Raw genomic sequence first — 13,227 nt, 5'->3', positions numbered from 1 at the left:
TGGGGCGTGGTCCGGGCCCTGTCCTGGGGGTGGGGCCACGTCCTGGGCCGCAGCCCGAGCGGCGCGACTCACCCGCGCGCCGCCACCCCGCCACCCCGCCTCGTCTCCCGGGGCACCCTAGCCCCAGACGGGGGCCCGCCCTCCATCCCTCGCGGGCAGCGTTTCTAGGCGAGAGCCGTTTGGGGAGCTGGTGCTCCGCAGGCAAAACCTAACTCGGGCACTTGCATTACAAAGAAGGGGAGGCCCGACCGTCAGGGCTTCTCTACAGCACCCCGACTCTGCCCGTGAGAACCATCACTGACGGGGAAAGGTCTTCAGGAGGACCTTGGTAAGGTTTTCAAACACGCGGAACAAGTCACACTGTGTTTCAAAAAGCCCGGGGGGCGGCGCTTTACGCCTTGCTCTCGGCCCGCGTAGGCCACCTCCTGGGGCGCGCGCCTGGAGCTCGTGTGTCAGCTCTCCCGCTTGGACGGGCTGCGGTGATCCGTTCAAGGGCGTCCCTCACGGACCTGTACGCTCGTTAGATCAGGGATGATGGGTGCGTTCTCACCACACCGGCATCCGTCACTTCGACCACTGCTTACCGACCACCTACTGAGTGCCAGGCGCTATGGCGGGCGCTCGGACTGCAGGCCAAGCAGAGCAACGTCTCAGGCCTCACGGAGCTCGCAGTCCAGTGTGAGTAAATTCATAGCATTTAGAATGTGGAAAGCGCAAAGGTGGGGAGGAGGGTGGATGATGCAGGATAAAAGCGAGTCAGGAGTGAGTGCTGGAGGGGCAGGACGGAGGTCACTTCCCCAGTGAGAGCAGGTCTCTTGAGGCTGAGGCCCAGAGGCTGCGGCAGGCCGGAGGGAGATGGGTTGGAGTGTTCAGCTGCACAAACATTGGAGAGTGCCCACTGCAGACCTAGCGTGATCTCTGTGGCCACCAGGGGACAGCACAGTATGGGTAGGGGATGAGGGACCTGGGAGGTGGGGAGTCGGTCCTTTGAGGGGAATAAGGCGAAGGGTTATTCAATTTGGCGAGAATATTTGCCTGGGCCGGTCCTTCCTTGGGCAGCTTGCTGGGCACCAACAGACAAGGGGGTCAGGGCCACCACTGTGGGGCGCCAGGGGTCCCAAGCGGATTCGCAGAGGTGGGCCAAAGCAGAGCCCCCCGCCCCCACCCCCAGAGCAGGTGCAAGTTGTCAGGTTGTCCTTAAGCGAAGGCAGCAGAGCAGCTCTCTTCCGCCTCGATGCAGGGAGGTGAGTGGAGCTGGGAACTGGGTTTCTGAGTTTCTTGCAGAAGCTTCTGAAGACCGAGGGCGGTTGAGAGTGGAGGCGCCTCTGGGTGCAACAGTGTTCCAGCCAACTTCCACAGGATTTTGTTTGTTTTCTTCAGGCAAATACCCAGAAATGAAATTAAAGGATCATTGGTATTTCTAACTCTGAGGAACCTCCCTACTGTTCTCCAGTTACATCCCCACCCACAGTGCGTGAGTGCTCCCTTTTCCCCACATCCTCACCAATAAATCTTACCCATTCTGACAGGCATGAGGTCTCGTTGTGGTTTTGATTTGCGTTTCCCTGACGAGTGACGGTGAGTGCTTTTCACGTGTCTGCTGGATAGCTGGTGTCTTCTTAGGAGAAATGTCCGTTCAGGTCCTCTGCTCACTTTTAACCAGATTGTTTGGGGTTTTTTGTTTTTTGGTGTTGTGTTGTAAGAGTTCTTTATGGTTTTTTTGGATTTTAACCCCTTATCGGATATATCATTTGCAAATATCTTCTCCCAATCAGTAGTTTGCCTTCTCATTTTGTTGACGGTTTCCTTTGCTATAAAACGATTTTTGTCACAGGAGCAGTATGTGGTCTTTGTACAAAAACCAGAAGATACAGATAAGAACATGAAAAGCCCTAATGTGCCGCCTTCCAGACACAAAGGCTCCGACACCTCTGGATATGCTCCTACTTCGCTGAATGCACAACACACGTTTTCTTAATAAAAAACGAGGTATTAGAAATGGTAGGCAGGGTAATAACCAAAGATGACCATGTCCTGATCCCTACCTTACGTGGCAAAGGGGTCTTTGCAGATGTGACTGATTTAAAGGTTTTGAGATGGAGAGACTGTCCTGCATTACTTGGATAGGCCCAAAGTAATCATGAGGGTCTGTGTAAGAGGGACGCAAAAGGGTAAAAATGAGAGATATGACAGTGGAAGCAGAGGTTGGAGTGGCTGTGTTTTGAACAGGGAAGAAGGCAGCCTCTAGAAGCTGGAAAAGGCCAAGAAGCAGATTCTCCCCTGCAGCCCTCTGGAAGGAACCAGGCCGGTGGATCGTTCGATTTAACCCCTAGGGCCCATTTCCCACTTCCAATCTTAAGAGCTGTAAAATAAAAAATCTGTGGCAATGTGTTACAGCAGCAGTAGGAAATTAAAGCATTACGGAGCTCCTGTATTTTTAAGAGTACTTGTGTGTACCCTGTATACGCAAACATACAGGTACACTAATCAGTATGTAATACAATCTTTTAATGACCACATTGTGCAACTGAATGTATCCAGTTCGCTCAACCAGTATCTACGGGCTGACATTGACTGTTTTCAGGTTTTTCAGGCTTTGCAGCATATTTTCCTACCTGGTTACCTTCCTGGCACACCATCCAAGAGGGTGGCTTGCCTGGTTGTGAGGTCCTTCCAACACACTGCCCACCTGGCGACCTGTAACGCTGCAGAAGTCCACTGGCTTTCCCCACACTCGCAAGTCTCCACACCCGAGTGCCAATGATGCCAGCCCAATAATGCAAAGTGCCTAGACGCCCTTTTTAAATTTCAGCCAATCCTCTGACAACCCCGACTCCTCCGAGGTGCCGTCCCATTTACGTTCTGTCTTCCCCACGAGAGCCTTCCAAACAGCTCTCCCCAGGGTTGTCGGGTGACTTGACACGGGCAGAGTTGCCGGGCGGGGAGCTGGCCAGGCCCAGTATCCTGTGGGGTGACCCGGGCAACTCCCCTCTGCCAGGGCCGTCCTCCTTGGAGGGGCGGTTCTTTGGGGAACAAGGTCCAGGATTACTCCGGGGAAAATGTCGGCTGAGCCAGTCCCTGCTTGTGTAGCTTGCTGGGCGCCAAAAGACCAGAGATCAAGTCGGACCCCAACAAGGAAAGGACAGAACTACCAAGACCCCGACCGCACAAGCGCACACCCATCGCCCCAGAGCAGGAACTCCCAGCGTGCCCCGGGAAGTGGGCCGGCGGCAAGGGCGCACGCGCGGAGGGCGCACACGGATGCCCTGACGTCATCGGGACGCGCGGACGCCCGCGGGGCCCCGCCCCGACCCCCAGTCCAGACGGTTCCCCCCACGACCCCGTCCCTCCCCCCCGCCCAGCACCCCCGGCTCCAGCACCCAGCCCCCCAGTGTCGCTTCAATAGCGCACGTCTCTCCCGGGCAGCATGGCCGCAGCAGGGCCCGGCGCGAATCCACAGTCGACCCAAGGCCGGCGCTGGTAAGAGCTGACCCCGGGCGCGGACCCTTGCAGTGACTGACCTCCAGACGACGGACTGGGAGGCGGCCCACTTCCGACGGTGGGGGGCCTGGCCGGGGCGCCGCGTAGCTGCCGCGTCGGGACGGATGGTGGGGCGGGGTCTAGGCGGTAGGGGGCCGGGCTTAGACGGCCTCACTAGTGCCGGCGGGGCGGGGCTTCGTGGGGGGGGCGGGGCCCCTGTCGGCGGGGGCGGGGCCTCGCATGAGGCGGGGCCCGGGCAGCTTTTCTCCGAGGCGGAGCACCTGGTCTCCGAGGTCTCACGTGGCTACAGGGCGGAATAGGTGGTCCCGGCTCCACCCTCACGGCTCCCCGCCCGGGGCAGAAGGCGCGTGCCGTGGCGTGTCTCGGACGCCGGGTCCAGGCAGTGACATGAACGTGGTGGGGCTGGGGGCTCGGTTCGTAGGTTGTGTACGGCGGTGCTCTGCGGAGCATCGACTGCGCGTTAGAGCTGGAGAGTATACACGAGTAGAGAGACAGAAAAGATGATTTTGTAGGAAAGAGTGTTATTCACAAGGCGACGTTTGTAATCTGTGCGCAGTGTTTCATTTGTCTAACCCTGTCAAGAGCTGTTCTAATTCTGTGCCCCACTCAAGTGCATTCATTCAATAAATGTTTATTATATAACCCCTTGTGCCCGGCTGTGCTGTAGGTGCTGAGGGTTGGACATCGAGCAGACCAGGCAGAAATCCCTGGTGGAGGGAACCGTGGGAGCCGAGGCCCGGCCTGGGAGGGTTGCCTGCGGGACCACGGGTTGATGAGGGGCGTGGCCAGGTGTCCACAGACTGAAACAAGTGGCGCTCAACCGGGGGCATAAAATTGAAAGCTGAGAGTTTTACGGAGTTGGGGAAGAAAGGTCTGGAAGCAGCAGTCAGGAGCAAGGAGGACAGGGACCCGCCCTCCAGGAGAGAAAGCAGCTGTGCTTGACAGGCTGGTAGGGGAAGCCGTCTCCGGCTCCCGGAGCAAAAGGGATGGGAGGGTGCTCAGGAAAAAACTGGCTTTTCTCGAGAACTTACTCCTTAAGCGCCAGGATTTTATTTTAACAGTTTTAATATGAATTGATTATTTAATTATACTATGCACTTTCCTGTTCTACAGACATAGCATGCTGACCTTGATGACCTTTTCTAAAATTAGTTTCAGCAAACTTTGGGAGACCTTCTGTGAGCCAGCACCTCTGCAGGGGCCTGGGAGGAAGGAGGGGTAAGCAAGGCCAAGGCCTGCCACCTGGAGCCACACGTGGGGCAGCAGTGAAGGCCTCAGGGGTCACAGATGCCCTACAGGTATTACAAAGCTGGGTGGATTCGAGGAGGGAGAAGAAATCTGGACAGTTGTTTTTGCCGAAACATGGTGATACTCACGTGATAGCTTAAGATTACGTGCTGGTGCCAGATGTACCCGTCTTGTTGTCTCTGTTTTAGTTCATTTCTGTGTTTATTGGGAAATAATAGTCTAAGACTGCTGGAATTGGGCCTAAAGTGAGTACATGTCTGAGCGGGGATCAGAAATGTTCTTACAGGAAGAGACATCACGAACTTTAGTCCATAAATGTTACGACTTACGTTTCGGGTGCTTATCCATGAGTAAGTTGTGGACTAGTCCCCATTTCTCAGAATTGACATTTTGGCAGATGAGGTTTGCAAATAAGGGAACTATGTGTCAGAGTTGATCTTTGGCATTTTATTAAACTGCTCCACTGGTTGTCTTCAAAGGAGATGGTTGAGCCCAGGGCCTGGAACCAGCTGACCTGGGTGTGACCTTGCCCTGTGGTGACCACGGGCAGACACTGTGCACCTCTAAGCTTGGTCATTTTCACGTGTGCACTAGTGCCACCAGCTACCTCCCTCCAGGTGGCGCGGGTTCCGTGACGTAATGCAGGTCAGGGCACACACGCGTGGGCTCTAAACATTGCTTATGCGAGTGTGCAATGCAGAAACGGCCCTTTAGCTGGACTCTGGGTGTGAGGTTTCGACTTCATCCCAGGACACCGGACCGGCTCTCCCAGGCTGACTGTGGGAGTGGCTCCCTCGCCTACCACAGGAGTCACATTTTTGGAAAGCTGCTAAAATGGTCTACTTTCATTTTATCCTTTTCTGTGCCATAACCTCTTAGATTTGTTTCCTGAAATTCTTGTAAGGATAAAGAAAACTGTTTAAAACAAGGGTTTGGCCCTGTTTGGTCCCCTTTGTGACATCCATGCGGATGTGAGGACTTGGCTGCTGTGAGGACCGGTGAAGCTGCACTCGAAAGTCACCACCGCACGTGCGTCCCAGACAAAGGGGGCCACGTGGGATTCACCAGGACTTAGGTCTTTATTTTTGAACTCACCTGATTCTCCCAGCTAAGTCTTTATCTTCGTTCTTAAACTGAGTTCAGCTGCCGCGGGATCTTTGCTGCATAGAGGCACCCCGGCTGCGGTTTCGAATCGTCCCTCCTGGAGGTGACCACTCTCGTCCGCTTCCAACGTGCACTGTCTTCTCGATCCAGCCCCAGACAGGCGTCCGATGGACATGAGTTCTCGGCCCCTTCCACCTGCTCCCACCCTTATGCCTCTGTCCCCACCAGACTCCATGTTTCCTGAAGTAGAAAGCCTTTGGATTCTTCTTGCCACTTCCTCGAGCCCGTTGCAGGGTCCCGACATAGAGGGTCTCAGGAAACAGGAGCGGAGGGGCTGAGGGGGGAGACCCCAGTGTGTGTTTCTGAGATGCCATCCCGAAGAGACTGTAGTGCCACCAGCCAAGCAGTCAGACACGCTTAACCAGACGCGTCTTTGGGTGGGGCCCCTGTGGCTTTTCTACTTTCGTAAACACGTTCCGTTAGAAAAATACCTTGCTTATTGAAACACAAGACACAGAAAAGGGCACGTGGTGGACGCAGGGAGCACGCTGGATTTCCCCAGCCTCGCCCCCGGTGAGACAGAAGCCATTCAGAGCGAGGTAGCGGGTGTTTGAGAACTGAGCTGGATCTGCGGCTGCTCTGCGTTCCCGTGTGAGCAGTTACGTAACTGACAGCCTTCACCTTACGCTAGAGAGGGCCGGCCGGGTTGTGTTCTCCACTTTCCATAGAGTACCCTCTGATCTACCGGCTGAGTACTGTCATTTGGCGGGAGGAAGTTCACGTTGAAGCAGGGGTAGGGGAGCCTTTGCATACCCTGGTCAGCTCCTTGCCCTGAGGGAGAAGATTTGGGCTTTAAGGAGCTGATTTCAGTCCTGTAGTAAGGAAGCAGGCCAGTCACGGGGGGCAGTGCGCACTCCGAGAGTCCTGCGTTCCGTGCTGGCAGGGTGGTGTGGGAGCAGGAGTGACCTCCTCCCTCCTGCACGTAAACACTACAAGGGTTAGACATTCCTATAGGACCCCGGGTCGGACCCTGAGCCAGCCTCTGAGAACCGAGCAACATTAAAAACAAGAGCCTGCCCACAGGAGCTGGTGGGACAGCTGTGCAGTGGTGGGCACCAAAGGCCTTGGTCAGTTACCGTGGTGAGGCCAGGCAGGCGGCTTCGTACAGGAGGTATTTGATGCCTCCATACCTAACGTGGTACGGAGCAAAGCGTATGCAAAGGCACGGGGGTTTCAAATAACCTCTCTTCTGATCTCATTCTGCCTGTTTTTGAGATTTATATAAATGGAATTTGGGGTGCCTGGGTGGCTCAGTCAGTTAAGTGTCCGACTTCAGCTCGGGTCATGATCTCACAGTTCATGGGTTCAAGCCCCACATCAGGCTCTGTGCTGATGGCTCAGAGCCCAGAACCTGGTTTGGATTCTGTGTCTCCCTCTCTGTCTGCCCCTCCCCCACTCACATGCTGACTCTCTCTCTCTCTCTCAAAAATAAATACAAAATTAATAAAAATAAATTATATATTGCATGATATCTTTTCTTTGCCGAACAGCTGTGTGAGTAACCGCCATCATTTCGTTGTGAGCGGCAGTGGTCTGTGGTCCACACTGTATTGTTTTCTACTGCGTGGACAAACCACACTCTACCTACCCATTCCTTCTTGGTGTACGACTCTTTCCAAACCAGTAGGTTTTCGCATTGCTGTGAATGTACGTGCCGTTTGCTGAATGTATGTGAGCGTTTCTGTTGAGTGGGAGGGGACTGCAGTTTCAGTACCAAGGTTGTGGTGGCCTCTCAAAGTTAGTTGGGAAATGTTTCCCCTTTTCTGTCTTTTCAAAGCATTTGTGTAATATTGGTGTTAATTATTCCTTAAATGTTTGATAGAATCTGTTAGTGAATTCTTCTATTTCTTTGGAGGAAGTTTTTACATCGTGGATGCTCTTTCTTTAGTAGTTCTAGAACTACCTAGACTTTTCTGTTTCTTCCTGGGACGGTTTTTGTAAGATAACTGTCAGCCGTGTCAGGTTTGTTAATCTTTTTGTTGTTGTTGTCGTTCATCTACACCTTTCGTGGATTCTTTTGTCTCGTCGAGTAGTTGCTAAGAGAGGAGTGTTGGCCCTCTGGCCATGATCAGTTGCTAAGAGAGGAGTGTTGGCCCTCTGGCCACGATCGTGTGTCTCTTTTCAGTTCTGTTAGGTTTGTGCTCTTCTGTCTCCAGACTGTTACGAGCGCCATGTTTGAAGTCATCTTAGCATCCCAGCAAAGAGATTCCTTCTCCTTGGAGATGCTCCCTCGCTGTTAGCAAGCCCTCCTGCTCAACAACAGACCAACCGCAGCAGTGAAAACCACACACAGGCAAGACCACTTAACTCATGCTCGGACTGAAACCCATTTTTCTGATTTCTTTTTGCACTCTGTTGAGGCATTGATGAGGATGTTCTGCAGTGACTGGAACATTCCAACCGCCAGGCTAGCAAAGCCCTGATGTCAATGGAATGCCTAGAAGACCACACCTCACGTGTCCCCTCCCCAAGCCGTGACCACACACTGAACACATACCGACCCTGCCCTGATGGTGCGCTCCCTGCCTGCCCTGAACCTTTCCCTGTGAAACTGGGGGTGTCCATCTTGCTGGCAGAGAGGTTGGTTGGTAAGGCCTGAGCCGCCACCTCCCCTCACTGCCAGCACCCAAAATAAATCTCTCCCTCTCGCTTTTCTTTTCTTCTCTTTTTCTTTTTTTTTTTTTGACTTTACCTATTTATTTATTTTTCTAATATAATTTATTGTCAGATTAGCTTCCATACAACACCCAGTACTCATCCCAACAAGCGCCCTCCCCTCCCTGTCTCTTTTCTGACCCCTCGTCCCTTGAGTTACTGGCTTCTCTTGCTATGAGTTTAGCCAAGTGTGGTCGGCAACAGTATTGGCAAACCTGGAGGGACTGTGCCTTCCATTTTTCCAGCCAGCTGTCTGGGGTGGTTGTGACCGTGGCTGTGCACCTGAGCTTCCCCTGTGCATCTCCTGACTTTGCGGCTATGATCCAGCGGTGACATTTCTCTCTTGTGAGGCTTGTCCCAGAGTTGATTCTGTTGGATAATTCAGCCATGCCAGCGTTTTTTGGGATGGTGCTTACACGGTATGCTCCTTCCCATTCTCTTACTTTTAACATTTCTAGATTCTTTCATTTAAGGTGTTCCTTGTAAGCACAGTGTACTTGACATTTGGTGGGGTTTCCCAGTCTGATGATCTCTCTTTTCATTGGAAAATTTAGACTGTTTACATGTAATCACTGATATATTTTGGGCTTTCTGTTGTATCTGCCTATTCTGTTTCTGTTTCTCTCTCTCTTTTTTTCTTTTGCCTTTTTCTGGATTTTTTAAATTATTTTCTCTGGTTCGGTAGTTTTGCATTCTTTTAGTATTATTTTAGTAGTTACCCGAGAGATTGTATGTACGTCTGTGACTTATTAAAGCTTAATAGAAGTATATACTTCAGCACTTCCTGGACAATACAGGAACCTTAGGGCATGTTTGTCTCTATCTGTGAATAATAATTAATTATTATTAACTCATGCAGTCAGTATTCATTGAGAATTTTGTTGCTCTTCAATCTTGGCATCTTCCTACTTCCATCTGGGGTTACTTTTTTTTTTTTCCTGCCTGGAGAACCCCTAGTATTTCATTTGATGTGAGTTTACCGGTGATGGATTCTGCCAGAGTTTTTGCTTTTCTGAAAATTTCTTTGTATGTCCTCTCTTTTTGAAGGATATTTTTGCTGAGTATAGAATTATAGCTTGGCGGTTCTGTCAGCGATCTCAAAATGTGACTTCATTGTCTTCTGGCTTTTATACTTTCTGTCCGTTTTATTGTCACTCCTTCGAAGATAGCGTGTCTTCACAGGTGTTTGCAAGAATCCCTCTATTTTCAGTAGAGGTTTTGTTGTACTGTGCCTCAGTGTGTGTTTGTCCATCTTGATGCTCATAGTGCTTCCAGAATGTACGGCTTGATACCCTTCATCAGTGTGGGGAAATTCTCAGATTTCTTATTTCTTTAGATATTTTGGATGCCCCTTCTCTTTCTGATCACATGTGTGACCAACCTTTCACTCTGTCCCACATGTTTCTTGCACTCTTTACTAGAGTATGTATCCTTTTGACTCTCTGTTTCAGTCTAGGTAATTTCTTTTCACCTGCCTTCTAAATCGCGAATTCTCTCTTTCTCTGTATCAAATCTGTTGTCAACCCCATCCATTGCGTCCTTAAATCTAGATATTCTGTTTTTCTCTTTCAGAGTTTCCATTTACTTTTTTGGTTTTGTTTCCAGGTCTCCCCTTAACCAAATTAATCTTGTCTTTTGACAATGTACTTGATTGAGTACGTTAAGTACAGTTATTTAAAGTCCTTATCTGATAATGCCAGCATCTACGTCTCTCTTAGGTCATTTCTGTTGCCTGTTCCTTGTCATCACATCTTATGTCCTGGTATGCCAAATTACTTTTGATCGAGTGTTGTATATTTCCTACTTAAGAAATCCTAGAGAATCCAATGATCGGCTGATGCATCAGATAACCTGTCTTCTGTCAGGGCAGACCGTTAGGGCAGGAGTGCCGGTGATCCCTGGGTCATCCTAATCCTGGTGGTGAGTTGGGGTCGCTTGGAGGTTGAGCTCCAGTTCATACCATGGCCGGTCCCTTTTCTGCTTACTCTCGATCTGCGGTGTAGCCCTTCCAGGACCCAACCCAAAGCCTGGAGAATGTAGTGGGGCCCATCTTCCTCAGCACAGTTCCTGAAATCCACTCTTTTCTCACATCCCTGGGACTCTGCAGAAAGTTCCAGTCAGCCTGCTGGCTGTTGTCTTCTGAATCAGCAGATGCTTCTGGTGATTTATCTCTTGGGCTGAGCCTTCTTCTGGTTCTTACCCTCACAGTTCCTCACTGACTTGGTAGCAGGTTAATAGGTTTGTGTATTTTGTCTTAATCCAGTGCCTAGCTCTAATTCTCAGGGGCTTATCTGAGCCTCTACTCACCATCTCAGGTTATGGGACCACCTTCCTCATTTCAAGATTACAAAATGCAACCTGTACTTGGGATTATACTCTAAGTCCTTGGGAGGCCCAGAAATAGGTATTTCTGAGAGATAGATATGACTCACATCATTTATACCTTTGGGAGTTATTGATTTAGGGTTAGCAACTCAGAGTAGACCCCAGGTATCTAGGCTGGAGTTGGCTCATACCCAACTTCTTAGGTTGGAAAGGAGACCAGAAAGGGGATTAAATTTCCCGTTCAGGACACAAGGAGTTACTGAAGGTGTTAATGACACCGACATGTAAGAAACATTACATTGATTTACTGTCCCAGCTAAAATCAGATCTGCTCCGAGCTGCCACTTGCCAGGGTGCAGGTGCTCTGCACAGGTGGACCACTCCAGTTTCGGTGCAGCATCACTGTGGTGGTCGGTCAGGGGACCTCATGAAGCCATGGATCCCCCCAACTCAGGATGGGAAAAAGGAAATGGAGGCAGAGACAAGTGTGGCACCCTGGTTGGGTGCCTGGTTGGGTTGGAGCCTGTTGGGTTGGCACTCTCCACTGGCTTCCCCTTGGTGCCCTGGTGGGCTTCTGGGGCACAGCCCCATCCTCTTGGAACCCCTACCATCCCTTCAAATCCCCCCACTTCCCTGGGCCCCCCCTCGTCCCCTGGGAGCCATCCTATCCCCCCCAGAGCCCTGCTTGTTCCCCAGGAGCTACTCCTCCCTCTGGGAGCCCCCTGTCCTTCTGGAGCCCCACCTCATCCCCCTAGGAACCCCCTATCCCTCTGGAGCCCCCCAGTTCCCCCAAAGTAACCTGTCCCCTGGGAGCCCCCAGGGTCCAGTAAGGGTAGAAGTGGGACAGTCGGGCCTGCAAGTTGTACAGACTGCCTCTCAGCCCCTGACACACAGCCCAGCTTGGCTCTGTCTGAGAGCAGGGGACCCCTCCGGAGTAAAGGTCATGGTGGTCTGGACCGGGATGTCCAGTGGGCTTTTGGAGGCACGGGTGAGTGACAGTGGTGAAGGGCTGGCAGTCAGGGCGAGAGGAAGGGGCACTCCGGGTGTCAGCTGTGGTAGCTGAGAGCATTGTCGGGCCGTTTACCGAGTGGGAGGGCCAAGCAAAGCCACCTTGAGGTGGGGTAGAGTTACTTCAGGCGTGGTGATTTGGGGATGCCCTCGAGACACCCAGAGATTTAGCCGACTGGCCTTTGAGACAGCTGGGTAGAGACTGACCACAACCTGGTGCGTATTTAACCCTGTGGGGAGCAGGCCCAGAGCTGACTGCTGGACGGGCCTGTCCTTCACTGTCAGCCAGAAGGGAAAGCTCATCATGGGGGCCGGGGCCAGTTGCTCGTGGCTCAGGGAGGCCAGGCGAGAGTGTCGGTTTGGCCTGAAGCCAGTGGTGCTCGGGACCCCTCACTCGCTTAGTCCCCCTGGGGCCCCAGAATAGACCCAGAATGGCTCTGTTGGCACATGTTGTAAACTTTGTCAAATTAAAGCATTTTGATTGGCCTCTTTCCACTCCGGCATCTCCTCTGTTACGCTCCCCCTCTGGCCAGGAAATCCAAGTCAGGAATATGCCGTCTAAAGTGCATTTGGACAGAGGCACCCGGGTGGCTCAGTCGGTTGGGCATCCGACTTCAGCTCAGGTCATGATCTCGCCGTCTGTGAGTTCGAGCCCCGCATCGGGCTCTGTGCTGACAGCTCGGAGCCTGGAACCTGCTTCGGATTCTGTGTCTCCCTCTCCCTCTGCCCCTCCCCTGCTCGTGCTCTGTCTCACTCTCTCTCAGAAATAAAAATATTAAAAAGAAGTAATGAGTATGCCCTTGGATTGTTGCACGATTCAATTAATGGAGACAGGAGAATAAAATGAGCACCTTGGGAAGAAATGTGTCACGGAACCAGAGGATCTAGCAGGTCTCTATGTATCGGGAATTTGGGTCATGCTAAAGGCCTTCCGCACGAGGGAAGGCTGGCCACTCGAACAGTGACGGGCAACGGGGGAGCCACCTCGGAAAGAAATAGTACCCTTCCTCACGCCAGCACGGCAGCAGGAGAGCGAGACTAAAAAGAGAAGACGGGCAGGATAATGTTTTTATACTGTGGGGTTTGGAAGGTATCCTCAAGCAAGATACAAAGCCTGAAGCAGTAGAGGGCAAGAGGACAGATTTGCCCAAATAAAAGCTAAAATCTTTGATGCCGCCGAGTAAAAAGTTAAAAACCCACGACCAGTCAGATAGAAATACTTGCAACGTGTGTAACAGCAAACTGTTGGTCTCCAGAATACCAACTAAGAGCTATAAAGCAGTACGACAAAACCACGTAAAAAGGACAACGAGACCTAAGCCACGG

At 51.9% G+C, this 13,227-nt stretch overlaps 1 long non-coding RNA gene across 1 annotated transcript in view; it reads left to right on the top strand.

The window, feature by feature from the left end:
- Positions 1-186: 186 nt before the first annotated feature.
- Positions 187-13,227, top strand: part of LOC111556761 — a 32,139-nt gene continuing 19,098 nt past the window's right edge. Inside the window, exons 1-3 of the long non-coding RNA XR_002736494.2 lie at positions 187-328; positions 418-678; positions 1,381-3,480. This is a non-coding gene — a long non-coding RNA (uncharacterized LOC111556761). The remainder of the gene's footprint in view (positions 329-417; positions 679-1,380; positions 3,481-13,227) is intronic.

Source organism: Felis catus, chromosome D1 (genome assembly GCF_018350175.1).
Source record: "Felis catus isolate Fca126 chromosome D1, F.catus_Fca126_mat1.0, whole genome shotgun sequence".
Classification (NCBI taxonomy): domain Eukaryota; kingdom Metazoa; phylum Chordata; class Mammalia; order Carnivora; family Felidae; genus Felis; species Felis catus.
Note: the sequence above shows the minus strand (reverse complement) of the source record. Positions and strands in the feature narration are given on the sequence as shown.